This window comes from Malaclemys terrapin, chromosome 6 (assembly GCF_027887155.1).
Source record: "Malaclemys terrapin pileata isolate rMalTer1 chromosome 6, rMalTer1.hap1, whole genome shotgun sequence".
NCBI classification, from domain to species: domain Eukaryota; kingdom Metazoa; phylum Chordata; order Testudines; family Emydidae; genus Malaclemys; species Malaclemys terrapin.
In genome coordinates this window covers 36,188,969-36,214,506 of record NC_071510.1, presented here as the reverse complement: position 1 = coordinate 36,214,506, position 25,538 = coordinate 36,188,969, and the positions used below count along the sequence as shown (strand labels likewise).

General features: G+C 43.8%; 1 long non-coding RNA gene across 2 annotated transcripts in view; it reads right to left on the bottom strand.

Annotated features, from left to right (window-relative positions):
* LOC128839566 (uncharacterized) overlaps positions 1–25,538 on the bottom strand; it is a 147,786-nt gene that overhangs the window by 119,447 nt on the left and 2,801 nt on the right. For both annotated transcript variants that reach the window (XR_008445477.1, XR_008445476.1), the window contains exon 2: positions 293–463. This is a non-coding gene — a long non-coding RNA (uncharacterized LOC128839566). The remainder of the gene's footprint in view (positions 1–292; positions 464–25,538) is intronic.

Sequence of the window (25,538 nt, the reverse complement as noted above, 5' to 3'; positions counted from 1 at the left end):
GAAATTCAAACCAGAGGGTTGACTCCAGCAAACTCTTATTCGTGTGATTAGTCTTTAGTCAAAGATCTCCATTATAGTTAATGCTGCTACTCACATGAGCAAAGGTATACAGGTTCAGGTCTCTAGTTTGAACTTAATGTTTTTCCATACAAATAATTTGATTTGCATCCCTCTGTCTCGCTGACACTCTTGGCCCCATTTTTTATATAAAGGACAGAATTATTCTGAAAAAGATTGTCATTTCCCATGAACGGTATCTGTCAATGCCCCACAGAGATTTATTTTGACTTACCAGATTTGAAGTTTCACTGAAAGACTTATTTCCATGAGACTAGGGTATAACACAATACAACCCTACTGGGGTGGCGTTCCGAATTTATATCTTCTGCAGTCACCATGGGGGAAAAGAGGTTGAATCAATGTCATCCATCCAACTAAACTGACAGAATTTAAGTTCTCATTTCTATGGAAAGGGAATACATGCATTTATTTTAAACATCAGTAAAAGCAAATACAAGTTCAATGCTGAAATGGTGACAGTATTGGTATGTCATATACAATGCAATGTAACCTAGCAGGTGAAAATCCCAATGATCAGTTAATAGCTGATATTGCCAACTAAATATTTACTAAATTAAAATATATAGAAATATGCTGGTGATACCACTGTGATAAATTGTGAAATTATGTGTCAATGTACATAGATCAGGCACCTTAGACTGCTTCACCTGCATTCTTCCAGCTAATCCAACTCTGTCAGGACTATTTAATATATACAAAGCCTCTAAGCAGCTTTCAAAAATCTCTCTTTTATAGGCCTGAAAGATTCTAAGATACCAGACCTTAAAATGGTGACTTTGATTTATAGGAAGCTATTTTCAATAATTTGTAGCGGCTGCTAAAATTTATGAGGACTCATTTGTCTTTCTATGTGAGGTACAGTTGGACTCATGCTATTAAGACAATATGGCTTCATAGGTATATGGATATGAAAAATAGGATCAATAAAATTTGTAAAACTAATGAAATTCCAAAATAATTTCTGTAAAATGTTGCTTCTACAGAGGAGCGGGGAGAGACAGATGAACTCCTGAACAAAATGCTAATAGAGAAGCCAGTAAAGTAAAAAGAGCAGGAAAGTATACAGCCCATGAAGTACAGGGTCAAGAGATTACAGAGCAGGAAGGAGTGCTCAGCCATGTCAAAGGCAGCAGAATGTGAATACAGAAATGTCAGACTTGGCCAGGAGTAGGTAATTACTGAATTTGGTGAGAGCTATGTCAGCAGAGCATAGACAGTGAAATTCAAACTGCATGGGGTCAAAGAAAGATGGCAGGAAGGAGCTCAAGGAAGCAGGAGCTGACCATTACCTCTGGAAGCTTAGAAATAAAGGAGAGAGGGTGACAGGGCAGTAGAGAGGCAAGAAGCGATGAGGCAGTAGTTGTGCTATTTTTCGCTTCTCTGCTGCAAATTTTACAGAGGGAAAGGAAACTGAGGAGAAAGGTTGAGGAGAAGGACATGCATGAGAAAGGAAGAGAAGGATCGGATAGAGAGGGCATATCTTAAGGTGAGAGGATAGGAGAAAGAAGGGTGTGGAGGAGGAAATAGTTCAAGGTTAAGGAGAATTCCTGACAGTTACAATTGATTTTTCCTTTGAGAAATATTACATCCTTTGGCAGAGAAAGTAGAGGTGGGGGATAAGCAGAAAATAGTAGGATTAAGAGGTGAGTCAAAGGTAGTGAAGAATTGCCATGGATAAAGGGCATGTGAGCTGCTGAGAGAAGAAAAGTAGACCTGTTGAGCATGGGAAGGAACAGAATTGTGAAAGGAGAAAGTCTCTTTAAAACATTTCAATCCTCTGGAGACTCTCAGAAGAGCAGGGGGACGATTTGATCAACAAGACAGGGCTATGATTAGTGGGGCAAAGAGGGTGGTGAGAGCTAGAGGAGCAGAGATTTTAAGTGATGAGGAGAGTGATGATGGGTTATAAATAGACAGGAAAGGGATTAGACAGGGTTAGAGTATTAGACAGGAGTTCATAAGGTGTAAGAACAGGGGAAGAGCAAGAGCGGAAGGGGTGATTAAAGAGAACTCAGAAAAGTAAGGAAGAGAGCATTTCAAGGTGAAGACCAAGGTGAGTGGCCAATAGGGTGACTACGAGTCAATATGCTGATTGAGATCAAAACAGGTGGTAAGGGAGAGCAGGTAAGTGACTCTAGAGTAACAAGTATCGTTGGTGTGGAAGCTGAGGTTCCCCACGACCATAATGGAGGACTGAGGAGAGAGGAATGGGAGGAATCAAGAGTAGATGTCAAGGAAGGAACAGGAAGGAGAAATGGGAGAATGGCAGTGGATGGCCATACCTTGGAGAGAAAGGCAGGAAGTGTCAGATCGATTTCATGTTACCCTGGAATTTCCCTGTTATTGTTTGGGCAATTATGGTCATACTGTAAAATGTTGAAAGATTCAAGTTAACGTTAATATTATACATTCCTCCTAAACTATTTTGAAAACATTGTAAAAACCTTCTAATAATCAAGGACTACTCTGTCTATAAACCAGACTCAAATTACAGAATGTTATCTGGGATTATGCTGTGTTTATAAACTTGAAAATTTATGGATTACATAAAGCAGCTGTTTAAATATATAATGATTTGTTTCCTTTGCAATACTGCTGCTAGAAAAACATGAAACTATTTGATGAAGCCTGCAAGGTATTTATCATCATTGTTTGTTAACTTCATGCACATCCAGAAAAGGAATTGTACAATAATTGAAAGTGATGGTCATTGCAAAGGCTTTGACACCACACACCTCTTAGCACTGAAGAAATTTAAAAAGCAGGATTTTCAGAGCAAGGCTATAAAAGACAGACACTGCTGCAAAGAAGGATATTACAAGTTTGTTTTCTATGTATACTAAACTATGAATTTAATTAAAATGTATAATTACATAGTTTTAGAATATCAAATACTATTGTTTAGAATATGTAATGAGATGTGACAAATAAAGGGTGGTGTGTGTGGTATTACTCAATTGTTGAATCTTATTCTCATTAATTATGTTCCTAAAGAGCAACTGCTATGTAATTAATGCACAACTAGTTAAATATAGAGATCCATTTAGTTGGAGTCATTAGTGAATGTTAGTTACAGACTAAGGATTGAATTGTGGCTTTGCCACAAGCCCTGTATATGGATTTGCACATAGCACCCTCTGAGATGTGCAGTTCCCATCCCTACTGTGCTCTGGGGAGATGGAGGCGCAAGATGCACCAACAACTACACCTCTACCCTGATGTAATGTGACCTGATATAACACGAATTCGGATATAATGAGGTTAAGCAGTGCTCGGGGGGGGCGGGGCTGCGCACTCCGGTGGATCAAAGCAAGTTCGATATAACGCGGTTTCACCTATAATGCGGTAAGATTTTTTGGCTCCCGAGGACAGCGTTATATTGGGGTAGAGGTGTAATTTGCTGCTGTTTGACACCTGCAGCAAATTATAAAAACCCTATGTTAATCTCCATTGGCTGATGCCTCACTGCCCCATCTCACTCAAAGGTGAGGACTAGTATGTGACTATTCCTGAATGGTGAAAATCAGGCTTTACAGGCTTTATTGGCTCTAGTGACTCTTGTTCTTTTCAGAATTCCCTAAAGACCAAGAGGAGGAAGAAAGCTAACTGGGCCTTCTGCATAGCTGCTGCTCAATGTAATCACTACCTCCAAACCATCTGAGGATCCATTACAAAAACAGTATTTAAATGCTACTTTGAGATTCATTCTGTAACATACTCTGATGAAGAGGGGAGAACTGAAACATTGGCATGTGCAGTTTGACACAGCCAGGCAAGCATAGAACTCTGAAATGATTTCACATGGAGTATACATGTTAAGTGAAGCTGGAGTGGACTTCTGTTTCCTTTCTCAGGGCTACTGAGAGGTTAGACTGAATTTAATAGAGGAGATTTGGGAAAGGATCACAGGATGCTACTTTATTGACCTACATTTTAAATACCCCAATTTACCAAAATGAACATGACTGAAATAATGATTAAACTCCAATTGCTGCTGTAAATAAACAGAATATTTTCAAAATTGTATTGTGCTGTTTCAGACTGTTCTTGATTCACTCTCAATATACAGTAGCCTGTTTTCATCTCTACACCAATTGTGAAGGTAACTTCATGCCAATGGGGGCCCCCCATATGTAGAAAACAGAACAGATTCATTATTCCATATAATCATACACAACCTCCTTCCCACCAACCAGTCCCTCCCCCCAATTTTATGTCCTGAGTTGCAGATTCAGTGCATGATTTACATTAATTCTTCTCTGATATGTTACTACTCCAGTCTCAGGTTCACTTTGTCTACCTGAATGCCCTACCTACCACCAAAAACGAGACCTTGAACTAGTGGTCTCACTGTGACCAGTTTTTCTTAATATTTCATCAAACAAATTCAGAAAGATGCTAGCCTGACAACCCCAAAGTTCAACATAGGCAACGACAGGCCAAACTACTTAAAACTGCCCCTCCAACATGCATCAGTGATGATCTTCAAAGACGATCTCTAGGAAGCACCGACATGATGAGCTAATGGGGCCTCTCTGTGCAGGCCCCAGCAACCACCACAACTCTTGGTCTTGGGAAGCTCTCTGAAGACTCCAGATCTCTTAGAGTTCAGAGATAAAGGGGGCAGAAAGGGAGTAGCTTCACTTTCCCTCCCTCATTTCAGTCCATTAGCACCTCATTTCTCTCCAGTGCCTCCCCAAAAAACAAAACAAAAATTACATAATTATAAATTTCTAAAGGACATTTGTAGTTTTATACATAACAAGTTAATACTGATCTGTAAGATGGAGATGCAACAAAGTTTCAAAATGGCCACTTTAGGGCTGCAGCTACTTGACTCTGCCTTTTTTTTTTTTTTTAAACCGCCAAATCCAGAAAGACATACTGGAGAAAAAAGTTCCTATAAGAAGTTAAATTCAATGGGAAAGAATAGGGACCAGGCAAAAGAAGTGGCTGTTTGTTGTGACACCACTATTGGCCATATTTTAGTAAGTGTCTCTACTATTTGTTTGCTCACTTTCATGATCTGTGGCCTTCATGTTAGACTATAAGCTAGGGTTACCATATTCTGTGCCTCCAAATGGAGGACACTCCACGGCCCACGGCCCCGCCCCCAGCCCCGCCCCCAGCCCCGCCCCAACCCCGCCCCCTCCCCAAAGTCTCCGCCCCCTCCCCTGCTTCCCGCAAACATTTAATTCGCAGGAAGCCTGAAGCAGGTAAGGGGGATGTGTGGGGGAGGAGGCGCGGCCCAGGCTGGCCCCCCGGCGGCTCCAGCCTGGGTCAGCTCGGGCCCTGGGGTGCCGGCCCCGGCCGACCACCCCCGGCCCGCCCAGCACTGCCGGCCCCCGGCAGCCTGGCGCACCCCCCAGCTCCCCGGCTCCCCGCCGGCCCGGCTGATCGGCTCCCCGCCGGCCCGGCTCCCCGCCGGCCCGGCTGATCGGCTCCCCGCCGGCCCGGCTCATCGGCTCCCTGCCGGCCCGGCTCCTCGCGGGCTCGGCTCACCGGCCCCGCGGGCCCGGCTGACCGGCTCCTCGCGGGCCCGGCTCCCCGCCGACCCGGCTGACTGGCTCCCGGCCCGGCACCGCGCCCCCAGCTCTCCCTCCGGCCCCGCGCCCGGCCCGGCACTGTGACCCTGGTTCCCGGCCCGGCACCATGCCCCCGGCCCCGCACCGCCGGCCCGGCCGAGCACCACCGAGCCCTCCCGATTTTCCCGGACATGCCCGGCTTTTGGGGATTTCCCCCCGGACGGGGATTTGAGCCCCCAAAAGCCGGACATGTCCGGGAAAATCCGGACGTATGGTAACCCTATATAAGCTCTCCAGGCAAAGACTGTGTATTGTGTGTGTCTGGATGGCACTTAGCCCACTTTAAAACATTAAGACCAGAGACTCTGGATCAATAAGACTGGAAATGGTCTGTGGAGAATTCTCCAGAGTTCTTTGCCAGTAAAAAGCTAGCAGAAACAGTCCTACCATCCCCGGCCACAAGAGGAAAGATGGGGCATGAGCAGGACAAGGAGAAGAGAAAGTGGTAAAACAGCACTGCCATGGCTTGATCCTGCACTGGTATAGAGTCCTCAATTTATGCTGGGACCAGACAGACCTGAGTCAGAGAGCTTCAGTTGGTTCCTTGCAAGCCTCTGAGTGGGACCCCCCTTATAAATTAAAAACACTTTTAAATATATTTAACATTATATTATAAATGCTGGATACAAAGCAGGGTTTGGGGTGGAGGCTAACAGCTCACGACCCCTGATGTAATAACCTCGTGACCCCCTGAGGGGTCCCAACCCCCAGTTTGAGAACCCCTGAAGTAGACAGACTTCTAGCATTTCACACATTACACGAAACAAAACTATGAGTTACTACCAGCTTGGTCTGTTTGAACTAATGACCTAGAGGTGAAAGGATCTTTGCCACTTCTATATACCAAAACCCAAAGCCATCATGTACATTAAATTGTGTCCTTTCAGCTCCATTGAGAATTACATTGCATGCATATGTGGGAGAAGGAGACAGGGCATTGCGATGGTCATTATGGCAGAACTGAGGTAGTGGATAATGGACATAATTAAGGGACAAAATCAGAGATGTAGGCTTGAGAAGAATAATGAGAGGCCTTGAAGATGCTGACAAGCTGACAGTGTAGTCAGCAAAATTGGTCAGGAAATCTCATGAGAACAGCCTGTCCTTTGACATTTCTGTTACTTCCTGCTTCCAGTCAGGCCAGAAATAGCATGAGGACAGGCTCTCTCTCGGTATTTCAGCTGTTTGGCTTCCAATCTAATCATGGTCACAACAAGGAAGAGTAAAAATTCAAAAAACAGCATAATGTTTTAGAACTTAAAAAAAATTCAGAACCCCTCATATTTTGGGCCAAAGTTTTGAGTTTATTTTATCCAGACTAGTTTATCCAGCCCTAATATAAAAGATGGGACCAAGTTAAAGTTTAGATCTGGAATTAGACTCTTCTAAATTTTGGACATGCTTGAATAGAGGGTTTTGGTTCAACCAATAGAGAGAGAACCATAAAGTTTGAATCTGTATCAACTTCCTCAAAGCTCGGGGTGACTGAAACTGGATTTTGGGTTTGGACCCATCTCAATCCAATAAATACACAAAGTGAGTAAAAACATGACTGTGTTGTAGATTTGGCCAAAACTCAGGAAGGCAACACTTATGATTATGCAAACGTAAGACATATGCTTCCATCTGGAGATGGAGATAAATATCTGTTACTTCTGTTCTGCCTCTACAAATTATGGGTAAAAATGAAATCAAAATGAAACAAATCAAATAAACCTCAAGTGATCAAAAAAGAGTAACTTAGTGGCCTACATGTGCACCTCTGTACTTTCATCGATATGTAAAGCAGACTGTTAGTGGGATGCTGCTCACCCCTTGCAGCCACTCTCCTGCTGGACGGATGCATGCCTGCACTCTCTAGGTTTGGGCTGCTTACAGTGACCCCTGTTGGCAGTTAACTCTTCTCAAGTAAGTTTTCATTGACTTATCATTCCAGCTAAGTCGCACACAGACTGTATGTGTGAAACAAAACAGACCCCTTCTGGAGTATACACTCTGACTGGGCCTATCACAGTACTCTTGTTGGTAATGTTTTCACCTGCAGCTTTCCCTGGGCTCAGGTTCCCAATCAGTCCAACAAGGCCTATCACTGTACCCCAGTTCAAACAGTCTTTCACCCCCTTCTGGGTCCTCTCGCATTTGAATAGAGCAGTGCCCTCAAGGCTTCCTCCCTGAAGACTCTTTGCTCAGTAGCAAGCCTCACTGCCCCAGCTCTCCAGTTGGACCACTAGTTCAGTTCAATCCCCTTCCAGGGGGTATTAAGTTCAGTACATACTGACCCCTTTTGGGTCTTCAGCCCCTTCCCTGGGCCTATGTAATCTCCTTTCTTCAGGGCTTTGGCCCAGAGGCGATGCGTCAGGGGGGCATCAAGGTCAAGTGCAGCAGCTGCCTGGGAGAGCACCTGACTGCGGGGGGCTGCCTCCTGCCCAGGCTCAGCTTCCAGGGACAGTGACCGAGGAATCAGAGCCCCCCTGCCCCTCAGCATGCCCAGCCCCTGTGCCCAGAAGCTGCTGCTGCCACTCCTTCCCGGGCAGGCTCTCTCCCAGGCAGCTGGCTATGCTGCACAGAGCAGCTCCATTCCACTTCCTGGCTAGACCTGCCTGATAGGAAGAACAGCCAAACATGCCGGGGGAAGCTGGCACAGCGGGAGAATAGAGCCCCTCCCCCCGCACACTGATAATCGGGTGTTGAGAGTGTAGGGGCCCCAGGCTGGATAGGGAGGAGACACATGGAGAGGTCAGGTGTCCTCCCCTTTAGCTTGTCCTTCCCCACCCCCCCACCCCGTATGGGGAGGCACCAGTTGTCTATGTTTTGGCCTCTCTGCCTGAGGCTGGTGGAGGGGGACCTAGGCCCACCGACTATTCCAGGTCCCAACCCAGGAACCCTATAAATAGCAACCACATGTGCATCCCTTTGAACTTTGTTCTACTGTCCCCTGGGACACTTTCCTGTAGCCCATTCACCTTTATCTCAGGAATGAAGACTTTCTTGCATTCCTGCAGTCAGCCAGGAGCACCTTCCTTGCTCCCCTTGTCCCTGCCAGCAGCCACTCTGTCCAACCCTGCAGCCAGGACACCACTTTTGGCTCCAGCCAGTAACTGACTCTGTTCTGTCCAGCCTCCCTCTTTTATCTGAGTCTGCTGGGCTCTGATTGGCTGCTTCCTCTGCAGCCATTCTAGGCAGCCTGAAGGACTCACCTACACTGCTCCTTTTCTGGAGTTGGGCAGGACCATGAGGCTTCCAGCAAAGGGCTATGAGTCTAGTACACCACATCAGACACATCTAAGTAGCAGTTTGATATTCTAAATACAGGATTTAGATGCCTTGTTTAGTTTCCTAAGGTGGAAAATGCGCAGAATGTTTTTATCATCATTCAGGTTGGGAGAATAAATTTTGAAAGATGTCTATAAATAATCCTTAGCTCTTCTATAGTGCCTTCTATAGTAAAAGTGCCATGCAAACGTCAACTATTCTTCATCAAACCACAGTGAAGTAAGTATGTTTTATTATTCCATTTTAAAAATAGGGAAGTCAAGAAAGAGTGAGGAGATGATTTGCGTGAGGCCAAGGAAGGAGTCAGTGGAAGAATCAGGGTTAGCATTCAGGTCCTCTGGTCTCTTATCCATGCACTCATTTCTGTAGACCACATTGCCTCTGCCTCTATAAATGTCTTAGCAGTTTTACTTTCTTATTTCTTTGGCATTCTTGACACAGCAGGACATTTAGAGGAGTCTATTTTTGAAACTGTACTAACTACAATTATTAAAAAATCCCTGTTCTGTGCTGAATTACTATACTCCTTCCATAAATATCATTACAGTTTTCATGCCTGAGAAGGCCAGGAAAGTATACAGTTTAATTTTGTTTATTTATCCTTGCCAATTTAATCATAATTTTTCTGAATTCAACAATGACATGGTTTTTCTCTCCCTTAAACATCAGTTCTTTACACTGAAAGGCAATGATCAGAAGAGTTTCCTCATCTCTTTCATGTTATATTAAAAGACAGAGATATTTTTGCCCCCAAGTCATTGTTAAATTTGACAGCAGGACTATTCATTGCAGAACTGGCTGCAATTAAAGCAATTATGCAGATCACACGTCTTTCTAGTTTAATGGGTGTTTTTTTGTGTTTTTTTTCAGGGTAGCTTCTCTGAGCCTATGACTAGAGCAGCATTTCTCAAACTCCATTGCACTGCGACCCCCATCAGACAATAAAAATCACTACATGACCCCAGGAAGGGGGAGCGAAGCCTGAGCCCAACCACCCCAGGTGGGAGGGCCAAAGCCCAAGCCCCAGCCCCACTGCCCTGGGGAGAGGGGTGAAGCCAAAGCTCGAGGGCTTCTGCTCTGGGCAGGTGGGCTGTAACTTGAGCCCCACCGCCCAGGACTGAAGCCAAAGCCTGAACCCACTGCCCACGGCTGAAGTCCTTGGGCTATAGCTTCAGCCCTGGCAGTGGGGCTCGGACTTTGGCTTCAACTCTGCGCCCCAGCAAGTCTAATACCAGCCCTGGTGACCCTGTTAAAACAGGGTCATGACGCGCTTTGGAGTCCCGATCCACAGTTTGAGAACCACTGGACTAGAGGAAGATAAGAAAAGGGAATGAGGAGGACAGACAAACTGATCTACTGAACAGATCCCACAGTGGAATTGTAAAATTTGTTAGGCAGGAGGAAATTTGCGCAGTCTGCTTTGCATTTCAGATTGTCAAAGATCTCACCTATACCCCAAGTCCAGTTCTTTCTCACCATGCAGGAAGGGGATGGCACACTGAGGTCAAATCCTGATCCTACTGAAAACAAGAAAACTCCAACTGGTTTAAATGAAATTAGGATTTTGACTTTAGTTAGAATATGCTAAGGCTTAAACAAATAAACACTTATGCTGCTTTAAGGACATACATTTACCTTAAGTCTTTAAAAAAGTTTAGTGGAAGATTTTAGGCTCATATCCTCAATGGTATTTAACCTTCTATTTCCTTTGAGTAGAAGTCAAGCGCCTAAATATCTTTGAAGATCTGGACCTTAGCCTTTTCCTGTTTTAAAAAAGGAAGTATTTCTCCAAGATCTGAGTCCTATACAGTCAGATAAATAGAATCCCAGTAAGTTCCAGTTGTCATAATCTGTTATTTTTTTAGTATTATGAACTTTGTGGGTCTGCAATAGACAGTTTCATACAACCATGTGTCCTCTGCTAACTGCTCTGTTGATATGGCTGAATCATGCCCAGGGCTACCTAAAGGGGCACGAGGCACCCTTTACATTCCTGGGAAAGCTAACTGCATCGTGGATAGCAGCACAGGATGGGAGGTAGACTCTGCAGAGCTGCTATGTCCCTTCCCAATACAGGTGGAAGGAAGGGGACAGGAAGTGGGTGAAACCTTGTCTTGCTCCACCCCCTCATTAAATGTGTACAATGGTGCAACTACACCCTTACCTTTGGGAACAGAGCTCCCTCCTTGTGTCACCATCTCCCCAGATCACAATCTCCCTAGCTGCTCCAAGAGCGGCGCAGCAACATGCTACCCTTAACACAGGGCTCATGGAAGAGCCACAATTGACCTCAAAGAATTTCAGCAATTTTCCTTAGTATTTTCATTAAATTCATGTCCTGTTATTTTCAGAACCTAACTGGTTTTCTGATCTCTCTTCACTTGTTTTATCTAAACTAACGGGTGTTTCTTCTGCATGTAACATTACATCTCAAAAAAACCTCTGTTCTTTCAACATCTGGAAATAGAACTTTTGAATTAATAATCACATTTTCCTCATTTTTAGAGTCTGTCCGGCTCTGAGCCTTTCGAAGAAACAATCTGGTCATCTCTTTTGCATTTTATCGAGTCACTCCAACTTCTGTAATAGCCCCTGTGAATGGATTTCATTATGTAAGAACAAGGTTCCTTGAGCCACATAGTTGCTACAGCTCGCTTCCATGTGCGAACATTCTATCCCGACATCTCCATGACACTAGAGATGAAATGCTTGTCCATTTTGTTGTAGTGTTGCCTTTATGTTGAAAGGTTTTCAGATTTTTCCTCACCTATGATATTACTTGTGATTGTTGGAAGAAGTGCTCTAGTTTTATAAGCAGCAGTGTACAAGCACCACTTCCTTTAGTTGAAGCAACAGTTCAGCAAAATTGTTCATAAATTGCCACATTCTTTACAAACTAAAGAGGCCATCTCAAAGCCAAGATTATTGAATTTGTTCATGAACCTATTGATCTATCCACATCAAGGGGAAGTTACATCTCAAAGTATATTTTGGAACCCAGTCCTACAGAGCTTACTCATACAAAATTTCCATTAACTTCAATTGGAGTTTTGTCTGAGCAAGGTCATCTGGATGAGTCACCTAATCCAGACATGTTGGAAGAAAAAATTAATGCTGGAGGTCAGATTCTGCTTTCAGTTACACTGCTATAACACTTGGGTATATCTATTGACATCGGTGGTATGGTACTGTGGCTTAACAGTGTAAATAAAATCAGAAAATGGCCTAGGATTAGAGCTGAACTAATAATTCACAAGCAATTTACTCAAATTCAGACTCCAGCCTTACAACTTGCTCAATGGGGCTCCACAGTGGCATAGGAATATGCCCACTAGAAAATGAACTCGTTGCAAGATTGGGGATTTAGCCTCTTTTCTGCTTGTGAAACGTCCGCGAGCAGATTGTAATCTCTACTAATACATGTGTGCATTGTTTGAATGTTCTCAATGATTATTTTTGCTTTGCTTTTGTTTACTCTGTGGATTGATCATGCATAATTCAACTATTCCACACTAGATATACAAAATTCAAGCTGTGTTGGCTAGTTATTACTGATCATGTAAATCATATGGTTCTCTCTTCAGAAGAGCTAACATGAATTAGGACATTAACATTTTCCTTTCTGGGCCAAACAGGCCTTGCCTCAGGCATCAGTCTTAGAAAAAAAAAAAAACAAGATTAACTGGATAGAATTGAAAATCTAATATTTTAATGTCACATTCACACTATGTGTGAGCACTCATGGTCCTAGTTGCCTTGGAACCAAGACTCTGGTGAGAAGCTATTGGTAGGTGTGTCATATAGTATCCTGGCTATCCAGCAGATCCCAGTAGGACCAGTGTGAATGCTCAGGAGGACAAGATGAAAATGACAAAAGGAGATCCATATTGAATTTGAGCAAAAATACTTGCAGGAATCTTTGGTGGTATTTTCCCAGTTTTACTCAGGATCTTTAAGGCCTCTTTGTACAGGTCAGGTGCCATGTTAATACATTTTCACCCAAGAAATAATTTTTCAAAATACCAAAAGGTTATAGTTTCCCAATGTATTAACTATACCGGTTATAAGGTGGCTCTCCACAAATGTTCATTTGTGAAATAATGTCTTTGGCAGAAGGGAGAATTTTTATTTTTATTTTTTGGATCTATAGCCATCAGAAATATTGCACTGTGTATCTTAAATGGGTGCTCACACAATGCTTACCACAGGAAAGAATCCACAGCTTATTAACATAAAGAGCTACATATAATAGTTAATTCCGGAGACCCACTAAGAAGTGAAATTGTTAATAGACACTAAAAAGCAACAGAGGGTCCTGTGGCACCTTTGAGACTAACAGAAGTATTGGGAGCATAAGCTTTCGTGGGTAAGAACCTCACTTCTTCAGATGCAAGTACTACCCACGAAAGCTTATGCTCCCAATACTTCTGTTAGTCTCAAAGGTGCCACAGGACCCTCTGTTGCTTTTTACAGATTCAGACTAACACGGCTACCCCTCTGATACCTTAATAGACACTGTGGCTCACAATATCATTTGATTTGTTACTACAAGCGTTCAGCCACTAATCACTAATTTTAAAAAATGAAGTGTCTGTACTTCTATTATTTAACTCAGTGAAGGAATGAAGGTAAAACAGAGAGGGAGGGGAAAAGAGGGAGTGAGGAGAAGAGTGTTGATGGGGGTGGGTGATCTGACATAATTTAGTAGTAGGGGGTTGGATTTCTTCTAGAGTGAGTGAAACCTTTCTGGGAGAAATCTAATTTCTTCATGAATTGTAGGAGTTTAATTTCTCAACAGCAGAGAAAGGTGGTAAATGCTGTCTCTTGCCTCATTCATAATATAACTCCAAAACAAAAGCACCTTCATTTCAAAAACTAGTTAAGGTTTCTCAGTGATGACAATGTTCTTTATCTTCAATATATCACATCATTTATCAAACCACATCACTTAAAGGCAAGGAAATGAATAAGACCATAAATTATACACTCCCTACATAAAAAAAATCCACACATTATTCTTATCAACCATAAAGCAATGTATATTTCATCACAACTTCACAACCTTAACTCTGACCAGGGGATTATTTTTTAAAAAGTTATCTTAAATTGTATTATTTAATTTTTTTCTTTTAATACACTCAAATGAAAAGTAAGAGGGGGTGATATTATCCCCCTCTACAGTTAAAGTTGAAAGTAGGGGTATATCTCATAGCAGCAGCTGTGCTTGGGCTGCCTACCCAAACTAGCTTGAATCTAGCTAGCGAGGCTAACAATAGCAGTGATGACAGTGTAGCGCAGGGTAGTGTGCCACGTATGAGCCAGGCTCCGTGCCATGTTTGTACTACCCATGCTGAAGTTTTGGCTGTGTAGACATACTGTAGGATTCAGTCACAAGCTTCATTTTCTCACATACACTCACCCATTTCTAACTTGTAGTAGGAATGTTTCTGGTCAGTTTAGGCTGAAAGGAATCCTGATGCATTTTCTAAAGTCTAGTATACTAACTCTGGAATGGAGTCAGCCAGAGACTGAAGTCAACAGAAGCAGCTACAGCAGATTTTAAACATCCCCTCATACACCACTGTTGTCAGACTATCCTTTCTACAGTTCTTATTCTGAAGATTTTTCCCCTCTGCTGATTGGCAGTTTTCTCTAGCTCCTATCCACCTACTCCCCTCAGTCTCTTCACTTCAGCCTCACTTCAACTCCCCTCCATCCTTTTCTCCATTCTCTTCCCATTCCCTATATCCTTTGCTTTGTTTATCCTTGCAGCCAATCCCTTCACGTCTTCATCTCTCTCCCACCCTTGCTTTATAACTTTAATATAAAAAAGTAAATAAAACTCCATCCAAAAATTATACATAAATATATGAACAACTAGAAAAAAATCCATGGAACTCACATGATGCTTGCAAATTATCGGTGTGTGGATATCAATTTCCCTATCATTTCCAGTTAGATTGTAAGCTCTTTGGCACAGGGACTGTTTATTCAGTATCTAGCACAATGGAGTCAAGATCTGCACTGGAACTCTAAGCATTACTGTACTACAAATAACCACAATAATAACAACTGAGGAGCTCTCTACTATGACCTGGAGTTCAAACTGATAGAACGGAATAGAAAGGGGGAAGTTATATGGAGAGGGTGCAGACAAGGAGTTGCATTGTGGGGAAGAAGGGAGGAGACTGTAGGTGATGGAGAGGTCACAGAGGTGAGCACATGGGCAAAGGGAGGTGACAGGGTGTCTACATGGTCCAAAAGGTGAGGCAGAGAAGGTATTGCAGGTGGGCAGCAGAAAGGAATTCAGGTCTGTTAAGAGAAAGGCATGAGTGGGAGGGAATCTGAAAGGGGAAGAGGCTTTCATTTGGTAGAAATGATGAAATAGAAATGATGAAATCTCCCAGAGAAAGAACACTGAACTGGCTCAGACAGAAGCTGTCAATACACCCCACCCCCTCAGTACCTGAGCTAACAGTTTGCCAATGGATACATAAGAATCCTTCATGCATTTATAAAGCCTCATTGGTAGGGCCATACCAAATTCATGGTCCATTTTGGTCAATTTCACAGTCATAGGATTTTAAAAATCATAAATTTCATGATTTCAGCTATTTAAATCTGAAATTTCACGTTGTTGTAATTATAGGGGTCCTGACCCAAAAACGAGTTGTGGGGGAGTCACAAAAGGTTATTGTAGGAGGGTTGCGGTACTGCTCCCCTTACTGCTGGCGATGTACTGCCTTCAGAACTGGTCAGCCGGAGAGTGGTGGCTGCAGGCCAGGAGTCCAGCTCTGAATGTAGAGTCACCACCAGCAGCAGCGCAGCAGTAAGGATGGCATGGTATGGTATTGCAACCCTTACTTCTGTGCTGCTGCCTGCAGAGCTGGGCCCTCAGTCAGCAGCCACCACTGTCTGGCCACCCAGCTCTGAAGGCAGCAGTGCAGAAGTAAGGGTGGCAACACCACTCCATACCATCCTTACTGCTGTGCTGCTGCGGGTGGTGGCTCTGCCTTCAGAGCGGGTCTCCCGGCCTGCAGCTGCCGCTCTCCGGCCACCCAGCTCTGAAGGCAGTGCAGAAGTAAGGGTGGCAATACTGCAGCCCCCCTAAAATAACCTTGTGACCCTCCGGCAACATCCTTTTGGGTCAGGATCCCTCATTTGAGAAATGCTGGTCTCCCCCATGAAATCTGTACAGTATAGGGCAAAAGCACACAAAAGACCAGATTTCATGGTCCATGATGCGTTTTTTCATGGCTGTGAGTTTGTTAAGGCCCTACTCATTGCTTAGTTTCAGCGTCTAGAGCAAGGGTGGCCAAACTGTGGCTCACAAGCCATATACAGCTCTTTTACCATTAAAGTGTGGCTCATGGAGCCCCCCACATCCTCCCCATTCTCCACCCACCAGGACCTCTGCCCTGCAGCAGGGTGGTGGGGCAGGGCCTTCTGCCCAGTGGGGAGGGAGATATCAGGGCTTCTGCCAAGCAGGGCATACCTGCCAGGGCTTGGGGCTTCAGAATGAGCAGAGCTGAAGCCCCGAGCCCCATCAGGTGCCTTCCACAGGACTGAAGCCCCAAGCACTGGCAGGTGCGCCCCAGCTCTCAAACTTCTGAAGATTGCCACATACAGCTCGGCGGATCAATACATTTGGCCACCCCTGCTCTGAAAGAATCCTGTTTCATACTCTCCATGCTCCTGAATGCCTTTCTGAGGGATAGGAGGCCAAATTCACCCTCCACACAAAAGGAGTATGTGTTTCATTTCAGAATGTCCCTTGTTTTTAAGATAGCCCATTTTTTCATGAATCATAGAATCATAGAACTAGAAGGGACCTCGAGAGGTCATCTAGTCCATTCCAGTCCCCTGCACTTGTGGCAAGACCAATTATCTAGACCATGCCTGGTCTAGCCCTGGAGATATTTAAGAGTAGGTTAGATAAATGTCTATCAGGGATGGTCTAGACAGTATTTGGTCCTGCCATGAGGGCAGGGGACTGGACTCAATGACCTCTCGAGGTCCCTTCCAGTCCTAGAGTCTATGAATCTATGCCTGACAGGTGTTTGTCTAACCTGCTCTTAAATATCTTCAATGATGGAGATTCCACAACCTACCTAGGCAATTTATTCCAGTGCTTAGTCACCCTGACAGTTAGGAAGTTTTTCCTAATGTCCAACTTAAACCTCCCTTGCTGCAATTTAAGCCCATTGCTTCTTGTCCTATCCTCAGAGGTTAACAACAATTTTTCTTCCTCCTCGTAACAATCTTTTACATACTTGAAAACTATTATCATGGTCCCTCTCTGTCTTCTCTTTTCCAGACTAAACAAACCCGATTTTCAATCTTCCCTCATAGGTCATGTTTTCTAGATCTTTAATAATTTTTGTTGCTCTTCCCTGAACTTTCTCCAATTTGTCCACATCCTTCCTGAAATGTGTCGCCCAGAACTGGACACAATACTCCAATTGAGGCCTGATCAGAGCAAAGTAGAGCAGAAGAATTGCTTCTAGTTTCTTGCTTACAACACTCCTGCTAATACATCACAGAATGATGATTTTTTTGTTTTTGTTTTTGCAACAATGTTACACTGTTGACTCATATTTAGCTTGTGGACCATGACTCCCAGATCCCTTTCCTAGGCAGTCATTTCCCATTTTGTATGTGTACAACTGATTGTTCCTTCCTAAGTGGAGTACTTTTTTGCATTTGTCCTTATTGAATTTCATCCTATTTACTTCCAGTTTGTCCAGATCTTTTTGAATTTTAATCCTATCCTCCAGAGCACTTGCAACCCCTCCCAGCTTGGTATCATTCACAAACTTTATAAATGTACTCTGTATGCCATTTTCCAAATCACTGATGAAGCTGTTGAACAGAACCGGACCCAGAACTGATCATTATGCCCTTCCAGCATGAAGTGAACCACTGATAACTACTCTCTGGGAATGATTTTCCAACCAGTTTTGCACTCACCTTATAGTAGCTCCATCTAGGTTGCATTTCCTTAGTTTGTTTATGAGACGGTCATACGAGAAAGTATCAAATGCTTTACTAAAGTCAAGATATACCACGTCTACCGCTCCCCCTCCCCATCCACAAGGCTTGTTACCCTGTCAAAGAAAGCGATCAGGTTGGTTTGACATGATTTGTTTTTGACAAATCCATGCTGACTGCTACTTATCACCTTATTGTTTTCTAGATGTTTGCAAACTGATTGCTTAATTATTTGCTCCATTATCTTGACGTCTTTGTCTCTATTCTCATTGTGCTATATTGTGCTCTATTCTCACCGTTGGCATCTGCTTTATTATTCGCAACAGAGGGTCCTGTGGCACCTTTGAGACTAACAGAAGTACTGGGAGCTCCCAGTACTTCTGTTAGTCTCAAAGGTGCCACAGGACCCTCTGTTGCGTTTTACAGATTCAGACTAACACGGCTACCCCTCTGATGCTTTATTATTGTTGCTCACTGCCACCATATTGACTTTCCTTTTGGAAAACCCCTTGAGTTTCTCATTTTCCAGGGTGAGAATGTCTTAAGAGAAAGGAAGCTTCCTTACTTGTAATTCTGCTTCCCTGTAATAAAATCACTCATTCAACCATCTCCCCTCAGAGTGCAGAGATTATATCCTTTTAAGTACTTGTTTCTATTTTTCTTTGACTAGAGCATTTGGAGGGCAATATTTATACCTGCAGTGGGTAGCATCCAATGGTCAATAAGGGGATGCAGTGTGTGTGTGCATGCATGTATACCTGTTCTCTATATGTACACCCATGTATACACAGAGAGAGCATACTTAAACATAGCAGATGCTAAAGGAAACTGCCCCTCAAGTCCAAGTCCTTGTAGAAGAAATATCTTTGAGGGATCTGTTTTTCATTTTTGCATCTTATCACTGGATAATCTGTATTTATCTGTGCTTATTGTCAAGTCAGGCCTTTTAACATATAATCCATGCAGAGGCCACAGCAATCAATGACAAACCATGGTGATGAACACAGTATAGAGAGTTAGAGTACATAAGTATAAAATGATTCAAAACCCATGTCAGCCACTCAAACGTATGCTGTTTAGCGTCTTGTTATGCATGTAGTGCCACTGAAGAGGAAACAAGGTGAAGGAAAAGGATTATAATATGATTATGTGGTTACTTATTTAGTAGGGCACTAATCAATGTGAGTATGCATGGCTGAATTGTGCCCTAAATAGAATAGTGTAGACGTCAGTCATATAGCATAGCTCTGTTTAATCACATTCCCCACACCAACAAAAGTCTACTATGGGGATAAGTTCATTATAAAAAACTTTGGTTAACACAGTGAGATAAAAGATGGTCCAGTGGTTAGGGCACTAGCTTGGGACTTGACACCCAGGTCTGCTCTGCCACAGATGTCCTTGGTTAAGTCACTCAGGCTAGATTCACAAGGGTACTTAAGTATTGCTCTGTTCAGTGATGCTGTGCTAATTGCTAGATGGCCTGCTGACCAATAGAAACCTCAGCCCCAAGCTAGGTGCTCAGACTCCCCATAGAATACACAGCAAGAGTTACAAGTCTAAAAAAGGGATTCTCATAAGTCACAGAGCTGAGTGGAGAATCACCCTAAGATAGCCAGGAATGAAATGCCCAGGAGACGGGTAGGGAGGGGAGAGGGCCTTAGGTGCCTATGCAGCTGACCTGGGGCAAATTGGCTGAGGGGTCAAAGATAGGCAGCTCCCTCCACAGGGAATCCTCTGGCATAAACCCTCCTCTGGATGGAGACACCAAAGCCAGGTCAACTTGTTAGGTAGCACATGTCCTAGCAGCAGAAAAGGCGTCTCCTGCTCAATACCTCTTTTACGCTCTTCCTGTGCCCGTGACTGCCTTGGTAATGGGTGGTTTTCTGACCCCACCCCCATCAGTGGCCTACATCTGTCTCTCCTGCTGTAGCATCTGAAAGGTATCATGTCTTAGGCATGCTCAGAGCATGCCTAGAGAATGGGGCCCATTGGTGAGATAGGCACTCCCCTGCCTAGTTTGAGCATCTCACTTTGGGGCCTTTAGGTCTTCATCTTGAGCTAGGGCTCCAAGCTGCTCATCCATGTGGGGTGGAATTAGGGCTTAAGTGACTTTGCAAATGCAGACTGGTGGAAATGTAGGGTGCCTGAGGAACTTAGGTGACTATGGGGTTAGACAGCAGCTGAGCAGTGGCTTTGAAAGTATCAGTGGTGCCTAAAGAGGCAGCCAGGCCTTTGAGGATCTGTATCTTAGTCTCTCTGTGCCTGAGTTCCTCATCTGTAAAATGGGGGTAATAGCACTGTCCTACCTCACAGGGACACAGTGAGGAAACATACATTAAATTGTTAAGCAGATACTGTAGTGATGAGAGTCATATAAGTACCCATGAGATAGACTCTACTGTATCCTATCTTCTAGAAAGAATTGTAGATTCCAGCAGCGACCCCTTCATTTACTAGAGAAAGACAGTGGATGTGGAGCCCTGTTAGTCATAGTTAGCTCTGATTAACTTTTATTATACCTACAAATTAGGTGTACATTATGCTTACAAATATTTTTCTGAACCTAGTTTTACAAGTGTCCATGATTCAGTAAGGAATTAAAAAGAGAAAACATCTTTACTACCTCAAAAAGCTAAACGATTTCCTTTCATGAGAATGAGCCCTAAGAGATTTCCATGTTTGTATGAAAACAATATTCAGAGGGCTAATACTAAGAGGTTTATAAGAAATATTGCAAAGATACTGAGACATACAAAAGAGGAGTAAAATTATTGTTATATGTACTACATTAATACTCAGAGGACCCAAACAAACTTGGGGCCCCATTTGCTGGGGATTGCACATATACAGACAGTCCCAGCTCTCAGTTGAGATGACAGACAAAAGGGGAGAGGGGAAACAGAAGCACAGAGATTAAATGCATTGCTCAGAGTAACCCAGCAGGTCAAGGGCAATGCTGGGAACAGAATCGAGGTCTCCTTACCAGGGCCGGTGCTACCATTAAGGTGAACTAGGCGGCTGCCTAGGGCGCCAAGATTTGGGGCGCCAAAAAGTGGTGCCCCCAATTTTTTTTTTACAGCGTTCCCCCCCGAGCACGCCGTCGCTGCTCCACTCCTCCCACCTCCCAGGCTTGCGGCGCCAATCAGCTGTTTGGCGCCACAAGCCTGGGAGGAGAATTAGAGCAGGGGTGGTGTGCTCAGGAGGAGGCGGAGCAGAGGTGAGCTGGGGTGGGGAGGTGCCGCACGGCTCCGCGGGCCGGGGGGGTGGGGAGCTGCCGCAGGGCTCCCCACCCCAGCTCACTTCTGCTACGCCCCCTCCCCGAGCACGCCGTCGCTGTTCCACTTCTCCCACCTCCCAGGCTTGTGACACCAATCAGCTGTTTGGTGCCACAAGCCTGGGAGGGGAGGAGAATTAGAGCGGGGGCGGCATGCTCGGGGAGGAGGCGGAGCAGAGGCAAGCTGGGGTGGGGAGCTGTCGCAGGGCTGGCGGGGAGGGGAGGGCGCGCGCAAGGTGGAAGTTTCGCCTGGGGCGCGAAACTTCTTTGCACCGGCCCTGCACTCCCAATCCAGTGCCCTATCCACTAGATTATGCCATCTCACTGTTATCAAATACATCTTTGCAATTTTCCATTATTATAGGTAGCAATTTTCACCCATCATCATGGACTCAAAGTGCTCTTCATCAACAATTAGAATCCCCACTTTGCAGACAGGTTAAGTGAAGCACAGTGAGGTTAAAGTCAGTTGTAATAACTACACCTTCCCTTGAGTCCTCTAGTTTTTATGGTTTTACAATCACACTTCAAATAGATTTTTTTCTCCTCTGTTGCTGAATTTGGGGTTTTCACCTTTCTCTACAGCATGATGTGGATGACAGTCACTGGCTAGGATAGGTCTCACATCTCACTTAATCATTTCCCTATTATTCCAGAGGCCTCAGGCATTGATGCACCTTGGTACCTTCTATTTTTTTCCCCTATAGCACACAATAGTTAGTCTCCTATGGGGTGTATTACTGTGGTCAAATGTCAGTTGTTGGATTTCATGTGGGGGTACTGGCCTGTGATATATAGGCAACCAGAGTAGATGATCTAGTGGTCTCTCCTGGCTTGGAGCTCTATGACAGTAAGGTCTGAGGTAATGCTAAATCTTATCTAAACCTCTGAGCTAACACCCATTCAGAGTAACCACATTCTCTTCCTGAGTGGCTACTGTTTCACTCAGCACGCTCCAGGCCACCTATTCCAAAACCTGACTATCATGTACTCCCAGTGCCTTATGAAAGCCCTCCCTACTTTTGAAGATCCCCAGGGCCCAACATATCTGATTGCTACTTTGCAGGATTTTGGCTTGCTGCTCACTTCAAATGTATTGGCACTCTGAGGTTTCCTTCTTAATTACACCCCAGAATGCAAAGTACACTTCTACAACTCCAGAACATGCAAAATTTGAATGGAGGAGTCTTAAAGTGAACCACAGCCAGAGACCCATGAGAGGGGTTACCATACTTATTAAGTCCCAGGAATTCACAAGAGAGGAAGGGAAATTAGAGCCTCGGGAAAGAATTTGGGGTAGGGAGTAGCAAGAATAGAGAAGAGATGTAGATCAAATAGGAACAGCCATGGATGCACAGATAAAGGTCAGATAGTGGATTACTGTCCTGGGTTCACACACACACCACTAGTGGCACCTCCTGCTGGCCATCCTGGAAATTATCTCCAGCATCCCCTGGCAAGGTCTCTTCCATGAGCCTCTTGCCCTGCAAACTCCAAGAACTGCAGCCTCTTCTTCCTGACTCAGTCCTCTGGCCAGGTCACCATACAAGTCTCCCCCACACCCTTCCTGAGCCCATTTGTCAAGAAGGACTTTGTTACCTCAGGAAGTCTTCCTATTCACTGCCCCACCAGTACCACTTAATCAGCAGCTGGCAGGGGGTTCCAGGTCAGGGGCCATTTCATCAGCAGAGAAAGTTTGTCCTACCCCAGACCTTGCTGTTTTTCCCCCAAGCCTTGCCCACCTCTCTGGGTTTACCAAGCCACAGTCCTTCCTCCCACAGAGTAACTATAGGCTACTTTCCTCAAGCCACACCCACCCAGGAAGCAGCTGAAGACTCCTTCCCTCCCACCCCTTTTGTTGCCAGATTCCTGGTTTATATAGTCCCCATCTGTGTCTGCCCAGCTGAGCCTTGTGTCTGGATTAATCAATTCCTGCTCCCTGTCTCCTCCTCCAGGTGCTGCCTAGAGGTTAATTGGGCTTAATTTAACCTCTCAGAGCCAGTATAGGTAGTACACCCATCATAATCATTATCAATGGAGAGTAACAATGGAAAAGGGTTTAGGTATTAATAACAATAGGGAAAGAGCTGGATTCAGGTGGAAGTTTGCATTTAATATGGAGAAATGATCAGAATTGGTTGGGTGGTAGAAGTAGTAGGAACAGGGAAGAGAACTGAGGTAGAAAGATCAAGTTGTGGTGGAGTGGGTGATAGAGACTTACATGATCCTGAACATTTAAACAGCCTTAGAACTTGTTTTCACTGCAGTCAACTTGGACTCTTAGGTGCTGCCCTTAACCCAGCTCCTGTCCACACAAAAAAACCTGTCACCCGAATGCCATGGTGCTTTACACCTAGGCTACTTGCCCCATCCTGGAGTATCAAATAAAGCCCAAGTGCTGCTTACCCAGGGGATAGTAACCTGCCCACTTTGCAATGAGATTAGATGCTAAGCAACTTGAGTACTGATAGTTCTTCAGTGCCTTCACACAGCTGCCCAGAAAGGCAGAAGGGTTCTCCCACAATAGAGTGGCTCAGCTTACTGAAGGTCTAAGAAACTTGGGATATGACCCTGGAAGTCCTAGTACCCCACAAGTGAAGAAGCATCAGTGTGGATGCACTAGAGTGGATATGCTCAAGTATGGCTTTGCAGTAAGGCTGCTCATATCCAAGCTAGGCCATCCTGGATGGTCACTTGTTCAGCCTGATCATCTGAGTTAACTCCGCAGTGAAGACATACCCTTAGATATGTCTCTAGGGGCTGGTGATGACGTGTTATTTATCAAGAACTGGTTTTCAGAATATAGCCTTATATTCCTTATCCCTTTATGGTACTGTTGTCTATCTGTGGAAGAATGTTCTATTGCATCACCAACTTTTTTTTATTGATATAAGTGCTAAACATTTTTGAACCCGTTCCCCATTAACTTATAAATTCTCATTTATGGTCAATACCTTGCACGTTATGTTTGTCAAAAAAAAAGACACACGCATATCTGGAAACAAATTAGTGAAGAAAAAAGTGGAGTCCATTGAGAAATGACCAGTGAACAATTTTTTCCATTCCTTCTAGTTTAAAAAAAACATTAACAGCAAGAGAGCTAGGTTTTGCAGGACATTGATTGCTATACACTTCAGTAGGGAGATCATTTATGATTAAATATACTTTAAACATTCCAGATGTAGAATGCTGTGAAAGAGAGCTGACTTGTGTAATTATCACTGAAGTAATCAATAAGGAGGGCTAATTGCTGGAGGAGATTTAATGTCATATTCGATTAATGTGGATTTATGAATATCAGCAACATGACAGCCCCTTCTGGGCCCAATCCTGCTTCTTTTGGAGTCAATGAGAGTTCTGCTACTGATTTCACTGGAACCAGGATCGGGCCCATTGTTTGCCAAAGAGTGAATCATTATTTGTGACATTTTTAGAGGAGGTAAACCCATGGCAGTCTTGGAACTGAGGACAGAGGTAAATAGTGTGTTGTAATATGATTAGCAAATGATAATGTGAACTACAGAAAAATGTACAGGGAAGAGAAAATTTCCTGGCAAGTGAAATTTTAGAGACAAGGAACATATAATTCAATGGGGGAGTAGAGAGTGGATTTTCCCGATTTTTCCCCTTAAAGTTAATGACAGAATATGGTGGCAGGCTGGCTAGTAATAGAATATAACAAGCTTATAGAAAAAATAAGTGGATTGGGTGCATAGAATATTTTAATATAGATTGTATAAATTTTTTTGTTGTTGCTAATTTACATTTAATTAGGGAGACAGCATATTTAGTGTTTAGAGCAGAGAACTGGGATCAAAATACTGCCCACTTGCTATGTGACCCTTTGAAAAGCATTTAATCTCTCATGTCTGTTTCCTGTAGGAATGGGAATATTAACGCCTGTTTCTGTAATGTTCTTTAGAGTCTGATAAAAAATAATACTTTGAATTTATATAGTGTTTTTAATTTTCAATAGCTTTACAAAGACTAATGAATCCTCCCAACTCCCCTGGGAGGTAGATACATTGGTTTATATAGCCCCATTTTACAGATAAACCAAGGCTAAGTTAAGTGACTTGTTCAAGGTCACAACAAGGGAGCTATCATTGGCTGGCAGCAAATATGAGGATTTGCTTCAAGAAAACACTTTGGCACATGCTTAACTTAAAGCATGTGAGTAATGCCATTGAAGACAACATTACTATTCATATACTTATTAAGAGCTACCATTAGAACTCATTAGGTCCGCATACTCAGTTCTGGGCTCAAACCACTACCCTATCCTTCTCTAAGACTAAGCCTCTTTGTATAATTGGTGATGATATAATGCA